We start from the raw sequence: 18,322 nt of genomic DNA on the forward strand, positions 1-18,322 counted from the left end.
GTATTTTGTGAATTTCTGTATATCTGTTTGAACACCCCTTGAATCTAAAACTAAGACCCCTATTTATAGTAATTCGACCCTAACGGCCTTTACATATATGACTGACATGTTCGCCGTTCCCAAGCGTCGCATATCTTAGAGGTTTCCACGTGTTGATCTGACGAAACGGCTTTGTTTAAATTTCAAATACTTACGCTTGTAGCTTCGACTCTGTGAACACCTATGTCGAAGAGATCTTTATGAAAAACCCAAAAATCTTCTAAGTTCCAGGCTTCGACAGCAAATAATTGCTTACCCACAAAGAGAATTAAACAGCTTCGCCACAGTCATTTCTTGCTTATTTTCAAAACTTAATATTTCCATAGACCTTCAATTATCTGTCGAAATCCCCAGCTAACAAGTGTTTATGTTGATGATTTGTATACTAGTGATAACTTTAAGTTGTCTACCATGTTGTTTTGCATAATCAATGACTTTCCTTCATACGTTAATTTGTCTGGGTACAATGTCAAGGGACATAAAGTATGTCTTATATGTGAAGTTAATACATGTCACCACTGTCGCATCTCAAAAATATGATTCCTCGCGATGGTCGTGTAAAAATGTGTTAGAACAAAGTTGCCACCGAACTTTATTTATTCCAATGAAGGAATAGGAAAATATCGACAAAACCTTTGAAAAACAGAATAATGGTCGTCACAACCATATTTTGGTTCGGGAGTCGATTACGCAAGGAGAAGGTATTAACACCCTTCACGTCCGTTGTACTCAATGGGAACCTTTTAGTCTAATTTGCGATTTGAATGTTAGTTAATGTTATTTTTTTTCTTCAAGTGATAAAAATATTGAAAAGAGATTGATGGAAACCTCAGAAAGGGGGAAAGGGAGGTTTTTTTATTAGTGTGCTCGCCAATATCTCGCAATCTCATGCCTACGTATCCTTATGGTGCAATAAGGAAATCAGAGCATTCGTAGTTCGGGGACTACGATTGGTTGGTGTCTTTTAATGAACGACTGTTTAAATTGCATTCCAAAGGCTAAACATTGACTTGTCTACTCTCGACAGAGGCTTAAACATTAGTTTGTTATGCGCGCTAGAAAGGACTAAACAACGTTCTTTTTTAAAAGACTTACGATCACATGGGGGCGAGAAAAGGGGTTTGATAGGTTAAATGTGTTTTAATAAACAAGTGCTTAGATCTCATTATAATTGTTAAATGTTGGCTTGCATGCTCAGGATGAAGACTTAAGCGCTAGTTTGTGTACGCACTAAGAAGGATTAAGCAATGTTCTTTCCGAAAAGAGTTAAGTTGTTGGTCACACGGGGCGAGAAATTAGGTTTAATGTGTTTGGTATTTTGAAGAAGAACGACAAAAAATTGAGCAATATGGTGCAGACCAATCATTCAATCTTTTGAGGAATGATAAGGCGAACACCTCTTATTCCCTTTTCGTTCAAATTATTATCGAAAGTTATTTGCAAAAATAGAATATGCACGGTAGTGAGGCGAGCGCCTCCCACTTGCTTATTCGAGGAATAATGAGGCGTGTGCCACCTATTCCTTTATCCAAATTTGATTAGAGTATTTTGATCGGAAGACGAAAACATGAGCAATATGGCGAGCGTTAATCATTCAAATATTCGAGAGATAGTGAAGCGAACGCCTACCATTCTCCTTTTCATCTGAAGTTTAAGTTATAAAAGAAAGTATTTACAAGTTATATTGATTTGAAAAATGATTTGAATTTGCACGGTTAATCGGATTTAGATAAAAAAACACTTGGTGTATCAATCATCTAATCAATTTAATTATAATGGAGTAAGTCTCATTGCAAGAAAGCCCAAAAGTAAGTTATGTGAGGTTGATGGCGATGTTAAAAGCAATTGACTTGCAAAGGTGTGGAAAATGAGTTCGACATTGAATCGAAAATCGTGTGATTTTAGCGGTTTAAAGTGGTTTTGAAACGATGATGAATTTGAATGAGTTTTGTATTATGAAATGATAGTGGAAAAAATCGATCAACTTTTTTTTAATTAACAAAATTAAATAATTAAAATTCAATTAAATCACTTATTTAATATAGTAAAAAATAATTATAAAATAAATTTAATTATTAAGATTAACTAACTTAAATAAATTTCGATCAATTAATTAAAAAGATCGAAGTAAGTAAATCGCAATGTGCTCAAAAACCGGTTTGTACGCAATGACAACATGAGTAATGTCATGCGCAATATCATAACGCGGTGAAAATATCCTCTCAATGTATCGAAAATTTGGCGGACGACATATAAATGTTGAATTCGTGGATTAAAATCCGATTTTATCGCAATGAAATGAAAGAGTATAACCAAAGCATTATTCATGATATTACAAATTAATATACATCAATGTAAAAAAACTAGAGCTCTATTTGATCAATGCCTCAAACTTGCATAAACAACAAAGTATGAACAAATTCTAACAAATAAGTAGCCAATCCCATAATTACTTCATTAACAATTTTAATCTAAACATAAGTAGATCATTCTAATGCACATTATTTGGAAATTTCACTGCAGAATACAGAATCGAGCATAACAACATATAATAGAATCGAACAAGACAACATAATCATGGTTTTAATTACCATATTATTTCAACATTCTCAACAATACACACCACATATTCATAATACATGAAATAAAAACACATTAAAAAAGATCCAACATGAATATAATATTCGAAATAAAACATAGCTCATGAATGAAGATAAGTAATAGAATAACTTAAGTTTGATCTTGTCAACCTTCAACTTAAAATGTTCAAAAAAAACTGTAAAGAAATAAACCCCTAAAATTTAACATTTAGAAAGTTTTTTTCTTTTCACTGAGTATGCTTCCAATATGAAATAGCAACATTAGTTATGAAGATATCTCAATCAGTCAAAACGAATCGGAAGAAAAAACAAATAAAATATAATTAAACACTACAATCTAATCATGCAAGTATAATCAATCCACAAATATTAATCATTGAATGAAAACAAAAACTGACCGAGAATGAAATAGGTTACACAATAACACTATGATGTTGTGTTTACTGTGTGATGCTTTTACGTTCCGCGATAGTTGGAGGGGATGAACTCAGTTGTATGAATCAGAGAAGATGAGTTTAGTCAGAATCGCGGTCCAGTGCAATTTGTAAGCGGCTTCGAATAGGATTAGGATCGTATTTAAAAAGAGCTCTTCGGAGTTGACTCTTGTGGACAACGGGACTGGTAACGTCTATAGAAGCGGAAACGGAGGACTCAAACGATTTCGGATAGCTATGAAGTGGCGACGAGATTTGTGGATGAGGACATATTCACACGGTTTATTGAAGGTGTTGGGTTGTTGCTCACCGGTGGTTTTCGAACCGAGGCGGAGAGAGCATTTAGAGGTTGTAGGCGGTTGGAAATGATCATTGAGGGAGTGATGAAGAGCGAGGAAATGAATGGTTCTGTTCGCGATGGTGTAGACGACGCCGTGAAGAAGAAGAAGAAGGTAGGTGGTGGAGGAACAAAATCATTGTTGAGTTGTTGGGGATTTTCCGTCGAATGAGGAGTAGTCGGAGATGGAAACAGCGAGACGGTTGTGATGGTGAAGGAGGTGGTCGTAAAGGTGACAAAGGGATTCGCCGGTGGGACGGTTGTGGAGGTGGAGGAGATTAAGGGTACGGTGGTTTGGTTTGAAAGAGTGGAAGCAAAAGGTGGTAATCACGGATGTGTGGTGTTGTTCACGAAGGGAATGTGAGTCTCAGCGAAGGGTAATGGCGAGTGTGGAGGTCGACGGAAACGCTATAAATAGTGAAGGAGCGGAAATAAAAAATTGCAGAGGAAGTTGTTTTGCCTCTTTCATAAGGGGTAGGACGCGTTTGGATAAGCATAAGAGAAAAACCATTTTTTCTATCCACCTCTCCTTCATTGTCACACGTTGTCATCCCACTAGCAAATTCAATTTCATTCTGATCTTATCCCTTCCAATGATATAATGCCACGTGTCTAAGTAGAGTGGAGATAGGAATTCTCTTGCAAGCTGTCAACGTGTAAAGGACACAATTTTTTCTTGTTATTTCCACTTCTATCTCAAATTATTTATTATTTCTCTAATTTATTTTTCTTAATTTTAATTGGATGATAAAATGAACATGGATAACTAATATGGACCATTGATTATTTTGAATTGATGATCTGGATTGAATGAAAGAAGCACAAACAATTCGAAATGTCAAAGTTATCCCTTCTAGATGATTTAATTGATTTAAAACAATTTAAATCAATTGAATCAAATAAAATTCACAACTTTCTAAATACATATGATAAAAATAAAATGAGGAAAGAGAAAATTCTATTTATTTAATTTGAATACTTTGACTAAAGAATAAAAAATGATTTATTATGAATAAAAATCGGGCGTCAAAGTGCTCAAAAAATTAAATTGAATGCATTAAAATGATCAGTACGAAATAAACTTATTGGAAAAATACAGCGTTTCTTTGAATTCTAAAATAATTTTTGACCGGTTAAAAGGTTCAGACAGATCAAAATGCAACTGAAAAATTCGTCAAAAAATATAACAAGTACACCAGGTTAAACTACGCGAACCGTAGATTAATAATATTGATGTCTGCAAGCCTGATTTCGAAACTTTTTACCCGCTGATTTTGCACGTACTTGAGGAATGATTTAACCGATTTGTTTTTATTTTCGAGAATTTATTCTGACTGATATTTTAGGTATTATTTATGATGAAATGCATGTCATGCTATATTGCTGATGCAAACTGAAAGTAAAAATCAAATTTATGAAATTTTAAAATGCCCAGACAAAATTGGAGTATGACAGTTGCCCCTATTTAATTACCTTGAACTAAAAGGTATGAATGACAACGGTCTTCGTACATTCGTGGTGGAAGATAATTAAATACGAAAAGACTCCAAATTTGTCTAAAGAGAAAGTAAATGTAACGAGTTTTAAAAGCACCAAGATATTCGGGGTAGGATATCAAATCAATGTCAACCCTCGAGTGGACACTTAATATCTTGTAAAGGTCGTTATTAACATAAGGATGATGGTGAGACCAAAACTGCAAAAGTTTCCGGCACCAAAAGGATGACGGTAGGGTTAATAAAAATTGCTACCACCAAAAGGATGATAGTAATCTCCAACGATTTCAAAGATCGTCGTCACCAAAAGGATGATGATTAAACGAAACTTCAACGATCGCCATCACCAAAAGGATGATGGTTACAATAACAATGACAATAATCACCATCACCAAAAGGATGGTGGTAAGATCAACAACAAAACTTGCTATCACCAAAAGGATGGTAGTTATCAAAATAACCAAAATTATCATCACTAAAGGATGATGGTTAGACCAACAAAATCAAAGATTCCCATCACCAAAATGATGATGGCCATCTCCAAAAGGATGATGGTTATCCTAATAAAGCTTTCCATTACCGAAAGGATAACAATAAGACTATCACCAGAAGGATGATAGTTAACTCATCAACTTCAATGATCACCGTCACCAAAAGGATGAAGGTAATATCAACAATGAAACTTGCCATCATTAAAAGGATGATAGTAAGCCATAATAATTTCAAAGATCGCCATCACCAAAAGGATGATGGTTAGACCAAAACTTCAAGGATCGCCGACACCAAAAGGATGACGGTAAGGTCACAACTGACAAAGATTTTCCATCACTAAAAGGATGATGAACATCACCAAAAGGATGATTGTAAAATCAAACAATAAAACTTTTTACCACCAAAAGGATGATAGTAAGCACACAACTTCAATGATCACCATCACCAAAAGGATGAAGGTAAGATCAAACAACAAAACTTGTTATCACCAAAAGGATGATAGTAAGCCACAATAACTTCAATGATCACCATCACCAAAAGGATGAAGGTAAGATCAAACAACAAGACTGGCTATCACCAAAAGGATGATAGTAAATCACAATAACTTGCAAAGATCGCCATTTACAATAGGACAATAGTAAGATCATAGTCGTAAAGATCACTGACACCAAAAGGATGACAGTAAGATCAACAATGAAGTTTGCTATCACCAAAAGGATAATAGTAAGATCAACCACAAAGTTTGTCATCACCCAAAGGATGAGAGTAAGACCATAACTTACAAAGATCGCCATTGAAAAAAGGACAATGGTAAGATCATAACCGCAAAGATCACCGACACCAAAAGGATGATGGTAAGATTGAACTTACCAAACGTCGCAATCACCAAAAGGATGATAGTTTAAACCAAACTCAACAATCGCTATCACCAAAAGGATGACGGCTAGATCAAACTGGACGCCATTACCAAAAGGATGATAATTAGACACAATAAAAAAAGATCACCATCAACAAAATGATGATGGTTAAACCAAAATTACAAAGATCTCCATCACCAAAAGGATGATGGCAAGATCAAACAACAAAACTTGTTACCACCAAAAGGATGACAATAAGCCATAATAATTTTGGAGATTACCATCACCAAAAGGATGACGACCATCACCAAAAAGGGTGATGATTAATATTATTGATCAAGTAACTTCCATCAAAAGGATAATAGTAAGAAAACCCGTTGGAAAATAAGATTATCGATAAAAGTTTAATAGAACAAACTTGTTGGGTAGTATTGGAATATCAAGGGGTAATACTTGCGTGGGGATATCAACAACAAAAGGTTGTAGAAAAACATTCTCTGAAATATGTAATTTTCAACAACAAAAGGTTAAAGGGAACAACTCACTAAGGAACGCTCAATGAGAAACAAGCAAGGCAGGAGTTTATTCAAAGAAACATCATTGACTTAACTGAGGATAACATCTCATCAATAAAAGGTTAAAGGATGTAACTTAATGGGGAATACCCAATGAGAAAACAACACAGGGTAGGAACTCACTCAGAGAAAATACCAAGGACATAACTGAGGATTGACCTGGATACTTATGATTAACCCTGGATCCTGATTCGTGTTATGTGCATTTGATTTTTGTACGATATTCCACCTTAGTGGAAGTACTGTGCATACATTGAGGTAAGGATGCAATCGTTTGGGATACCCCTTTTTAGGTTCGTGTAGGAATGCAAATAATTGGCACAACTTTGTATAATATGTTCTCTTAGCAAAAATGATATGTATGCAGTGATGCATGACATATTTTTATATTTTGAAACATTATGCATGAAGTGATGCATGTTTGAATGCAAATATGTGATTGGGTATTTGGGATTGGTCTCCCTCTTTTAAGGTGATATCTTTTCTGGATACCAATGTTGATTGGATTTGGTTTTATGTAGATGCCAGCAAGGTGGACTTTGGTTTTCTGGTAATTGCCAATATGGATTGGACTATTGGTTGGTGAAAGGATTTGACTTGCCGACACTCGATAGTTGATGATGTGATGATCGGACAATGGATGTGGATACTCTTGGTGTCCCAAGTTTGACCCTTGCTGATAAGTTATGTGTTTGTCCTTGAGAAAGTCTTGACTTCTTCTTCTAATGGGCTTGGACGACCTGTAAATAAGCATAGCAACATGATCAATTCATGATGATTATGCTTTTGATATGCCCTAAGGATTCTTGTCAATATATAATGCTGCACTAGCATGAACTTTCGACACTTTGTTATGAATTCAAACAGTTACTAGTGTCTGACACAGTCTGCTTGACCGACTTGAAGATATGGAAGGAACTTGTCCCCTTGCAACTTGTCTTGCCCTAGTCTGTAGGGTATTTAAAGGAATTATCCTCAAAAGGAAACCTTTAGGAGTGATTATCCCATGACATAGTCTAAGTTTGTTTTCCCTAGTGTCTAAATCTTGCAATGGTATGCCCCTGATTAGCCGGTTCTCGAAATAGTTCTCTTCAATCGACTGATCTTTTGGAATTGGTTTTCACTGTACTCTTGGGGTGACTTTCCCCTGATTGAGCCTTTAAAGGACTTGCCTCAGACAGACTGAGTATTGAAGTGATTTTCCTCCCTGATCAACCGATGCTTGGAGATTTGTCTTATACTGACTAATTCTTAGGTCAACATAATCAAAAGATATCATGTCCCTGATCCATAGGGTTATGAGGTGGTTTTGATTCGTGTCAGCACCAACGATCATGTACTTCTCTGATTTCCCCTTGTCGGAATTTCCCTGATGTCAAGTATTGACTTGTAGTTAAAATTGTTCATTCAAAAATGGTAATTTTAATGCAATGTTTATGCAAGTTTTGAAAAATCATTTATTGGAATGATGTGGTAATGTGTGACAAGTGGACCATGAGTCCAAACGCGGTGTTGATTTAGCTAGTGTGTGAATGATTTAGTGAGAATAGAAGATTGGAAAATCTCTAGGAGTCAGTTTACGCAACCTTGTTGTAGTATGCTTTCAGAATAAACCCTACTTCAATTAGGTCTTTTGAGGGTTGTAACGTGGCTTGGTTCATGGTTTGTAAAACAACGGATATAAGGCTCAAAATTGTTTTAACTCACCCCTTCTTCATGATGATCTCCAGTCTTATGTTTAGTTGATTCAACACACACATTTGTCTTCTTAAGAGAGTTTGACAATGTAAGATTGAAGATGAAGATTCAATATTTTCCTGAAATGGCAGTTACCTTAGTTTGCTTTTGTCACAGACATTGGTAACCCTTTGATTTTTGATGTGGTAGTCACTAAATCTTGTTTTATTTTTGCTGAGGATTTACACAACCTTTTTTCATTTTTTTGTATTGATCTCTAACTTTTGCCTGGACCGCTTTTGAAGCTTTAAGTCCATCAGGATTGCCCTAATTTTTGCATAAGTCTCCTTTTAGGGGTATCAATTAGAGGGCTTTTCTTTGATTTTATTTTTGATAGGTTGTGACTGCTAATTCAATGGTCATTGAAGAACTTTTGGATTTTGCACGATTCCTTCTACACTTCAGGATGTTCGTGAAAAATATCATGCAGTTGATCTCTAGTTGGGATATATTCCCTTGTAATACAAATGTGAAGTTAGATTAACTGAACACTACCCTGCCCCAGGTTAAACATAAGGGTTTATATATCCGAAAGAAACACCTACTTTTATGCTCGAAGTGGTTGACTAGGGATTAACTCTTTATCTCTCTAGTGTTTGGGGATTTGAAACAATGCATGTACGTCATCAGCAGGATTTTATCCGAAAGCATACAATCAACAATTATGGGTATTTTGTTTTCGTCATCCTCCTTCCAATATTTACTAACAATAGTATGATAAAGAAAGTGAAGTTGAAAAGTATATGTTTGTGCTTTGCAATAAATGAGTGAATATGAAAAGATTGAGTCAAAACATGCATAATTATTTCATTAATAAGACCAAATACAAATAACAATGCTTAAAACAAACAATACTTAGACAAACGAGAACAAATTACAAGAATGCAAAATGGTAAAATGGCATAATGATTGTCGTTATTGAGGAATTGAGCTTTCCTTTCTTGATTTGTTGTCGGACTAGCTTCGTTGGAAATTGTTCTGCTTGTTCAGGTCGATATGAAGCTTATCTTCGGCAATCCCTTTAACGAAATTTACTTACGACTCTGCATGCGCCGACATGGGGTTTGTCGCAACATTTGGGCTAACTGGGGTGAAAGAAATTGCCTTACATTCAATCAGGTCTTGAACTTTATGTTTCAAAGCCTTAGAATTCTCCACTGTGCGCCCTGGGGCACCCATATGATACTCACAATGAGCATTGGCATCATAGCCTGGTGGATAAGGAGGAATCGTAGGCGTTAACTCTTTCAAGGTAACTGATCCACCTTTTAGCAAGTAAGGAAGAATCTGGCTATATGGTACTGGCAAAGGATAAAAATGTCTTCCTGGCCTCCTCACCCTCTGTTGGTTAGGTTGACGTTATTGTGGAACACGTTGCTGTTGACTTCGGTGTTGTCGTTGATAGGGTTGTTGTCGCTAAAATGGTTGTTGATATGGTGCAGGCACGATGGCAGCAGCCTGATGGTAAGGCACGAGAACATATGGTTGTGCTCTATTTCCCTCTCCTTCCATTATAGCATTGGTCTGACCTTCTGGATTTTTCGGGAGGTTAGGATATGATTTCTTCACCCCACTTGAAGCATTGGCAGTGCATGACAACTTTTCTTTCTTCACCTGGATCTCAATTCGTTCCCCAACAGAAACAAACTCGGCGAAAGTTGGGAAGTTGGATCGTACCATTTTCTACATATATTAGGCATGGAAAGTCCCCATAAACATATCAATTAGTTCTTTATCAAGGAGAGGAGGTTGGACACGAGTTGCAAGCTCTCTCCACCATTGAGCATATTCCTTGAATGACTCGTTGTTGAGTTGAGTCATGTCTTGCTGCTGGGTGCGATTGGGCGCCAAGTATGTGTTGTATTGATAATGCCCAAGAAAGGCTTCTGTGAGATCTCTTCATGATTGGACTTGTCCTCTCTCTAGCTGTATGTACCACTCCAAGGATGCCCCACTGAGGCTATCTTGGAAATAATGAATCAAGAGTTGATCATTACTGATGTGGGCCGCCATCTTGTGACAGTAAGCTCTAAGGTAAGTTCTAGGGAAGCTAATCCTTTTGTACTTGTCAAAATCTGGAACTTTGAATTTTCATGGAATCACCAGACCTGGCACCAGGCACATATTAATAACATTCAAGTTGGGAGTAGTGTGAACCTCTAAGGACTTGAATTTCTCCTCCAAAGCATGGAGTCTCTCAACAGCTAGGTCTAGGAGATTTCTAACAACAGGTTTTGTGGGTTGTGGTATGAAAAAAGCATCATATTGATCTTCATCATCGGTCACAGATCAACGCCGAGCAGACGCGGCCGAATGTTTAGGGGGGTCTACATTAACCACTGGAATAGGAATAGGGATAGGGCCTCCTTTAGGATGAACAAGACTACCATCGAGGTTAGTTACTCCAGGGATGCTAAGCGACGGTGAACCAAACTGAGCAGCAACTCTTCTGGCTTTAGCATTAGTTTCAACATCTTTTTCCTTTTTGGCTAAGAGTAACATAGTCTCAAGCAAATGATACATCTTTGCCTAAATAGAGTCGATGTCTATTCTCATTATAACCTGGTTTGCCTCAATTTGTTTGAGTGTTATCTTGTAGTTGCAGCGCGTCTACTCAAGGTGGAGTTTTGGTATTGTTCCAACAAGGTGTATACCCCTCGGTTCAATACTATACAACTCCAGGTTCTAAGTTCTTCTCAAAGCTCGGGTACGGAGCTTATCTCACAACATGCATCAAGCACCATAGATCATCCATCACAGTATCAAAGTAAATCACATATAGCATAAATAATACAATAAGATACAGAGAAGCAACATGGAAGAAAAAACAATATTTTAACATTCATTTCAAATTAAACTAAATTAGGCTTGACTCTCTCTAGCTTGGATCATAAAAATCCCCACCAGAGTCGCCATTTATCGCATCTCAAAAAATACGATTCCTCGCGATGGTCGCAGAAAAATGTGTTCGAACAGAGTCGCCACCGAACTTTATTTATTCCAATGAAGGAATAGGAAAATATCGATAAAACGTTTGAAAAACAGAATAATGGTCGTCGCAACCATATTCGGGTTCAGGAGTCGATTATGCAAGGGGAAGGTATTAGCACCCTTCACGTTCATTGTACTCAACGGGAACCTTTTAGTCTAATTTGCAATTTGAATGTAAGTTAATGTTATTTGTTTTCTTCGAGAGATAAGAATATTGAAAAGAGATGGATGGGAACCTTAGAAAGTGGAAAAGGGAGGTTTTTTTATTAGTGTGCTCGCCAAGATCTCGCAATCTCGTGCCTACGTATCCTTATGGTGCAATAAGGAAATCAGAGCATTCATAGTTCGGGGACTACGATGGTTGGTGTCTTTTAATGGACGACTGTTTAGATCGCGTTCCAAAGGCTAAACGTTAGCTTGTCTACTCTCGGCGGAGGCTTAAGCATTAGTTTGTTATGCGCGTTAGAAAGGATTAAACAATGTTCTTTTTGAAAAGACTTTCGATCGTACAGAGGAGAGAAAAGGGGTTTGATAGGTTGAATGTGTTTTAATGAGAAAGTGCTTAGATCGCATTATAATGGTTAAATGTTGGCTTGCATGCTCGCGGTGGAGACTTAAGTGCTAGTTTGTGTATGCACTAAAAAGGATTAAGCAATGTTCTTTCCGAAAAGAGTTAAGTTGTTGGTCACATGGGGCGAGAAATTAGGTTTAATGCGTTTGGTATTTTTGAAGAAGAACGACAAAAAATTGAGTAATATGGTGCACACCAATCATTCAATCTTTCGAGGAATGATAAGGCGAACGCCTCTTATTCCCTTTTTGTTCAAATTATTATGGAAAATTATTTGCAGAAATCGAATATGCACGGTAGTGAGGCGAGCGCCTCCCACTTGCTTATTCGATGAATAATGAGGCATGCGCCACCTATTCCTTTATCCAATTTTGATTAGAGTATTTTGATCGGAAGACGAAAATATGAGCAATATGGCAAGCGTCAATCATTCAAATATTCGAGAGATAGTGAAGCGAACGCCTACCATTCTCCTTTTCATTCGAAGTTTAAGTTATAAAAGAAAGTCTTTAAAAGTTATATTAATTTGAAAAATGATTTGAATTTGCACGGTTAATCGAATTTAGATAACAATACTTGGTATATCAATCATCTAATCAATTTAATTATAATTGAGTAGGTCTCATTGCAAGAAAGCCCAAAAGTAAGTTATGTGAGATTGATGGCGATGCTAAAAGCAATCTACTTACAAAGCTGTGGAAAATGAGTTCGACATTGAATCGAAAATCGTGTGATTTTAGAGGTTTAAAGTGGTTTTTAATCGATGATGAATTTGAATGAGTTTTGTATTATGAAATGATAGTGGAAGAAATCGATCAACTTTTTTTTAATTAACAAAATTAAATAATTAAAATTCGATTAAATCACTTATTTAATATAGTAAAAAATAATTATCAAATAAATTTAATTATTAAGATTAACTAACTTAAACAAATATCGATCAATTAATTAAAAAGATCGAAGTAAGTAAATCACAATGTGCTTAAAAACCGGTTTGTACGCAATGACAACATGGGTAATGTCATGCGCAAGATCATAACGCAGTGAAAATATCCTCTCAGTGTATCAAAAATTCGGCGGAGGATATATAAATGTCGAATTCGTAAATTCAAATCCGATTTTATCGCAATGAAATGAAAGAATATAACCAAAGCATTATTCATGATATTACAAATTAATATACATCAATGTAAAAAAACTAGAGCTCTATTTGATCAATGCCTCAAACTTGCATAAACAACAAAGTATGAACAAATTCTAATAAATAAGTAGCCAATCCCATAATTACTTCATTAACAATTTTAATCTAAACATAAGTAGATCATTCTAATGCACATTATTTGGAAATTTCACTGCAGAATAGAGAACCGAGCATAACAACGTATAATGGAATCGAACAAGACAACATAATCATGGTTTTAATTACCATATTATTTCAACATTCTCAACAATACACACCACATATTCATAATACATGAAATAAAAACACATTAAAAAATATCCAACATGAATATAATATTCGAAATAAAACATAGCTCATGAATGAAGATAAGTAATAGAATAACTTAAGTTTGATCTTGTCAACCTTCAGCTTAAAATGTTCAAAAAAAAACTGTAAAGAAATAAACCCCTAAAATTTAACATTTAGAAAGTTTTTTTCTTTTCACTGAGTATGCTTCCAATATGAAATAGCAACATTAGTTATGAAGATATCTCAATCAGTCAAAACGAATCGGAAGAAAAAACAAATAAAATATAATTAAACACTACAATCTAATCATGCAAGTATAATCAATCCACAAATATTAACCATTGAATGAAAACAAAAACTGACTGAAAATGAAATAGGTTACACAATAGCACTATGATGTTGTGTTTACTGTGTGATGCTTTTACGTTCCGCGATAGTTGGAGGGGATGAACTCAGTTGTATGAATCAGAGAAGATGAATTTAGTCAGAATCGCGGTCCAGTGTAATTTGTAAGCGGCTCCGAATAGGATTAGGATCGTATTTAAAAAGAGCTCTTCGGAGTTGACTCTTGTGGACAACGGGACTGGTAACATCTATAGAAGCGGAAACGGAGGAGTCAAACGATTTCAGATAGCTATGAAGTGGCGACGAGATTTATGGATGAGGACATATTCACACGGTTTATTGAAGGTGTTGGGTTGTTGCTCACCGGTGGTTTTCGAACCGAGGCGGTGAGAGCATTTAGAGGTTGTAGGCGGTTGGAAATGTTCATTGAGGGAGTGATGAAGAGCGAGGAAATGAATGGTTCTGTTTGAATAGTGGTCGATTTGATGTGGTGTTCAGATCCAGTGCGACGTGAGCGGTTGTAGATCTGAAGTTGATCGACGTGGTTCTGGGTGTTTTCGACGGTAGCAATTGGAGATGTTGATGAGGAAAAGGAGATATTGGTTCCCGATAGTGTAGCATGAAAAGGCAATATTTTGGTCGGAAAGGTGACGAAGGGATTCTCCTGTGGGACGGTTGTGGAGGCGGAGGAGATGAAGGGTACGGTGGTTTGGTTTGAAAGAGTGGAAGCAAAAGGTGGTAATCACGGATGTGTGGTGTTGTTCACGGAAGGAATGTGAATCTCGACGGAGGGTAAGGGCGAGTGTGGAGGTCGACGAAAACGCGGTGAATAGTGAAGGAGTGGAAATAAAAAATTGCAGAGGAAGTTGTTCTGCCTCTTTCTTATGGGGTAGGACGCGTTTGGATAAGCATAAGAGAAAAACCGTTTTTTCTATCCACCTCTCCTTCATTGCCACGCGTTGTCATCCCACCAGCAAATTCAATTTTATTCTTATCCTCTCCCTTCCAATGATATAATGCCACGTGTCTAAGTAGCGTGGAGATAGGAATTCTCTTGCAAGTTGTAAACGTGTAGAGGACACAATTTTTTTCTTGTTATTTCCACTTCTATCTCGAATTATTTATTATTTTTCTAATTTATTTTTCTTAATTTTAATTGGATGATAAAATGCAAATGGATAACTGAAATTTTGGTGTAGTCAGAATTCAGATGTTCTACTCCAAGTAATGACATCTGATCTAACATTGTAACTATTACAGCAAGACAGTTATACAAGTTACAACCTAGTACTGATATGCACACATTCACAGATGTCACAACATCTGCTACTATATCACCATAGAATGGAAGAACACCCAGTTATGTCCATCTGGTACACAGGCACAGCAGAGATCAAACATAGCACTTACTTCTGTTGAGCCTGCACAGTTATCAGCATGATGTCTCAACATTGGTTTGAACATCATCTGTTACAGCATTACAGGTTTACCTTATTTTATAATTGACAAAATTATAACATGCAAAAGGTAAAAACACAAGTAATTGTTAACCCAGTTCGGTGCAACATCACCTACGTCTGGGGGCATACCAAGCCAGGAAGAAGATCCACTATTAGTAGTATCAATTCAAAGCTAAACTCACCCATTTACAACTTATCACTTAATCCCTACCCAATGCAATCTATACCTAGGAACTCCTAGATAGAAACCTCCAGTTTCCATTCCTATCACCACAATTACAATGTAATGCTAAACAACTTGAACTTGCTTCACAGCTTCGTTCAAGAACATAATCACTCTTGCCTACAGGCTTTGAGCTACAAATACTCTCAGCTTTGAACACTGAGAGAACAACTTGAACTTGCTTCACAGCTTCGTTCAAGAACATAATCACTCTTGCCTACAGGCTTTGAGTTACAAATACTCTCAGGATTTACCACTGAGATACACATGGTAACCTTCCCACAGATTGGGAGGTTTACCTTACACACACCCCTAAATTTTCATTCTAAGAGGCTTACAAATACTAGGTTACAAAGTGCTATTTATAACCTAATCACCCAACTGGATTTGGGCCTTCAGAAAATCGCAGCAACTTGTTCTTTGCTGTTACAAAGTCAGCAGAAACTTTCTGCTACAAACAAGGTCTTCAATCCTAAAGTCTCTCCATATATATCTCCTTATTTTGAGCCTATATATATTCCAAGACCTCCACAAATAATGCCACATAGGATTCTAACTAATTTCCAGATATTAGTGTGCTAACAAATAGGCTATTTGTTAGGTTCCTTAATTGTAGCTTGGTTGTTGGTTTCCTGGATTTTAGCCTGAAACAGAAAAGCTAAACAACCTACAATATAGCATATGCTGTCAGGAATGAATGTCACAACATTCAACTTGACATCAAGGACCATATGCTAAGTCTGTTTTTCCTGAAAACAGACTGTACATAATTTGCTGAACTGTACAGGACCAACCTGTCCATTCTACAGTAGCAGCTTACAATAATAAATGTCAAGGCATCCAATTTGACATTTACACATTTGGCCTTAAGTTAGTTCTGTTATCTTCTTGAAGAACAAACTAAGAGGCATACTGAAGTGTAGCAGAAAACCACTCTGTCTATTATTCAGTATATACTGTCCATGATGAATGTCATAACATCCAGTTTGACATTCACACAGTAGGCCTTATGCCAGGTCTGGTTCTTCCTTGATAACCAGACTGCAAATGAATACTGAGCTCTAACAGAACACCAACTGTTCTATTCCTCAGTAGCTGCTGACAGGTATGAATGTCACAGTCTCCAGTTTGACATTCAATAAATCCTGTATTAGCTAATCCTGCAGTAACTACTCAAGTGTGTCATGACATCAGTCAAGACATCAGAGTACAGTTAGATATTCTAACCTATACTGCAGTCACACATCCACACCATGTCATGACATCAGTCAAGACATTAGAATCCAGCTAGTGTTTTACCATATAATGCAGCCAATTAAACACCTACAATAACTAATATGGACCATTGATTATTTTGAATCGATGATCTGGATTGAATCAAAGAAGCACAAATAATTCAAAATGTCAAAGTTATCTCTTCTAGATGATTTAATTGATTTAAAACAATTTAAATCAATTGAATCAAATAAAATTCACAACTTTGTAAATACATATGATAAAAGTAAATTGAGGACATAGAAAATCCTATTTATTTAATTTGAATACTTTGACTAAGGAATAAAAATAAAACGACTGATTATGAATGAAAATCGGGCGCCAAAGTGCTCAAAAAATTAAACTAAATGCAATAAAATGATTAGTGCGAAATAAACTTATTGGAAAAATACAGTGTTTATTTTAATTCTAAAATAATTTTTGACCGGTTAAAAGGTTCAGACGGATCAAAATGCAACTGAAAAATTCGTCAAAAAATATAACGAGCACACTAGGTTAAACTACGCAAACCGTAGATTAATAATACTGACGTCTGCAAGCCTGATTTTGAAACTTTTTACCCGCTGATTTTGCACGTACTTGAGGAATGATTCAACCAATTTGCCTGTATTTTGAGAATTTATTCTAATTGATATTTTAGGTATTATTTATGATGAAATGCATGCCATGCTGTATGGTTGATGCAAACTGAAAAATAAAAATCAAATTTATGAAATTTTAAAATGCCTAGACAAAATTGGGGTATGACAACCACCAATTGCAAAAAGGAAAAAAAATACAATTTATCCTGGGCTTTAAAAATCTCTAAAACCTAATCATCCATATCATAAATTGCAAAAGGAATTTAATGGAGAGCATTAGTTGATATCGCTGCAAATCCCTTAACCATGAGGGAAATTTATTAAAGACAATAACATAATAATGTTGTCTTTGGAAAGAAACAAAAAAAACTCGTCGAGAAAAATATTTGGAAAAAGAGATCGATGCTCTTTGATCTTCCATACTGGTCTAGTCTTGTTGTAAGATATTGTCTTGATGTGATACATGTGGAAAAAATGTATTTGATAGTTTTATTGGAACACTTCTCAACATTAAAGGTAAGATAAAAGATCCTAAGAAATCTCACGAAGATATGGTTGTGATGGGTATACAACAAGAGTTATCCCCCAAAGAAATAGGAAATAGAACTTATTTTCCCCTAACATGTCACATTCTGTCTAAAAATGAAAAAAAAATATTTTTATGAATGTTTTCAGGATACCAAAGTTCCCCAATGGTATTCATCAAATGTGAATAAACTTGTGTCAAGGAATGATCTTAAGTTAGTTGGCTTAAAATCTCATGATTGTCATGTCTTGGTGCAACAATTTCTACCAGTGGCTATTCGTGGCATTTTACTAAGAAATGTAAGGGTAACTA

Source organism: Lathyrus oleraceus, chromosome 6 (assembly GCF_024323335.1).
Source record: "Lathyrus oleraceus cultivar Zhongwan6 chromosome 6, CAAS_Psat_ZW6_1.0, whole genome shotgun sequence".
Taxonomy (NCBI): domain Eukaryota; kingdom Viridiplantae; phylum Streptophyta; class Magnoliopsida; order Fabales; family Fabaceae; genus Lathyrus; species Lathyrus oleraceus.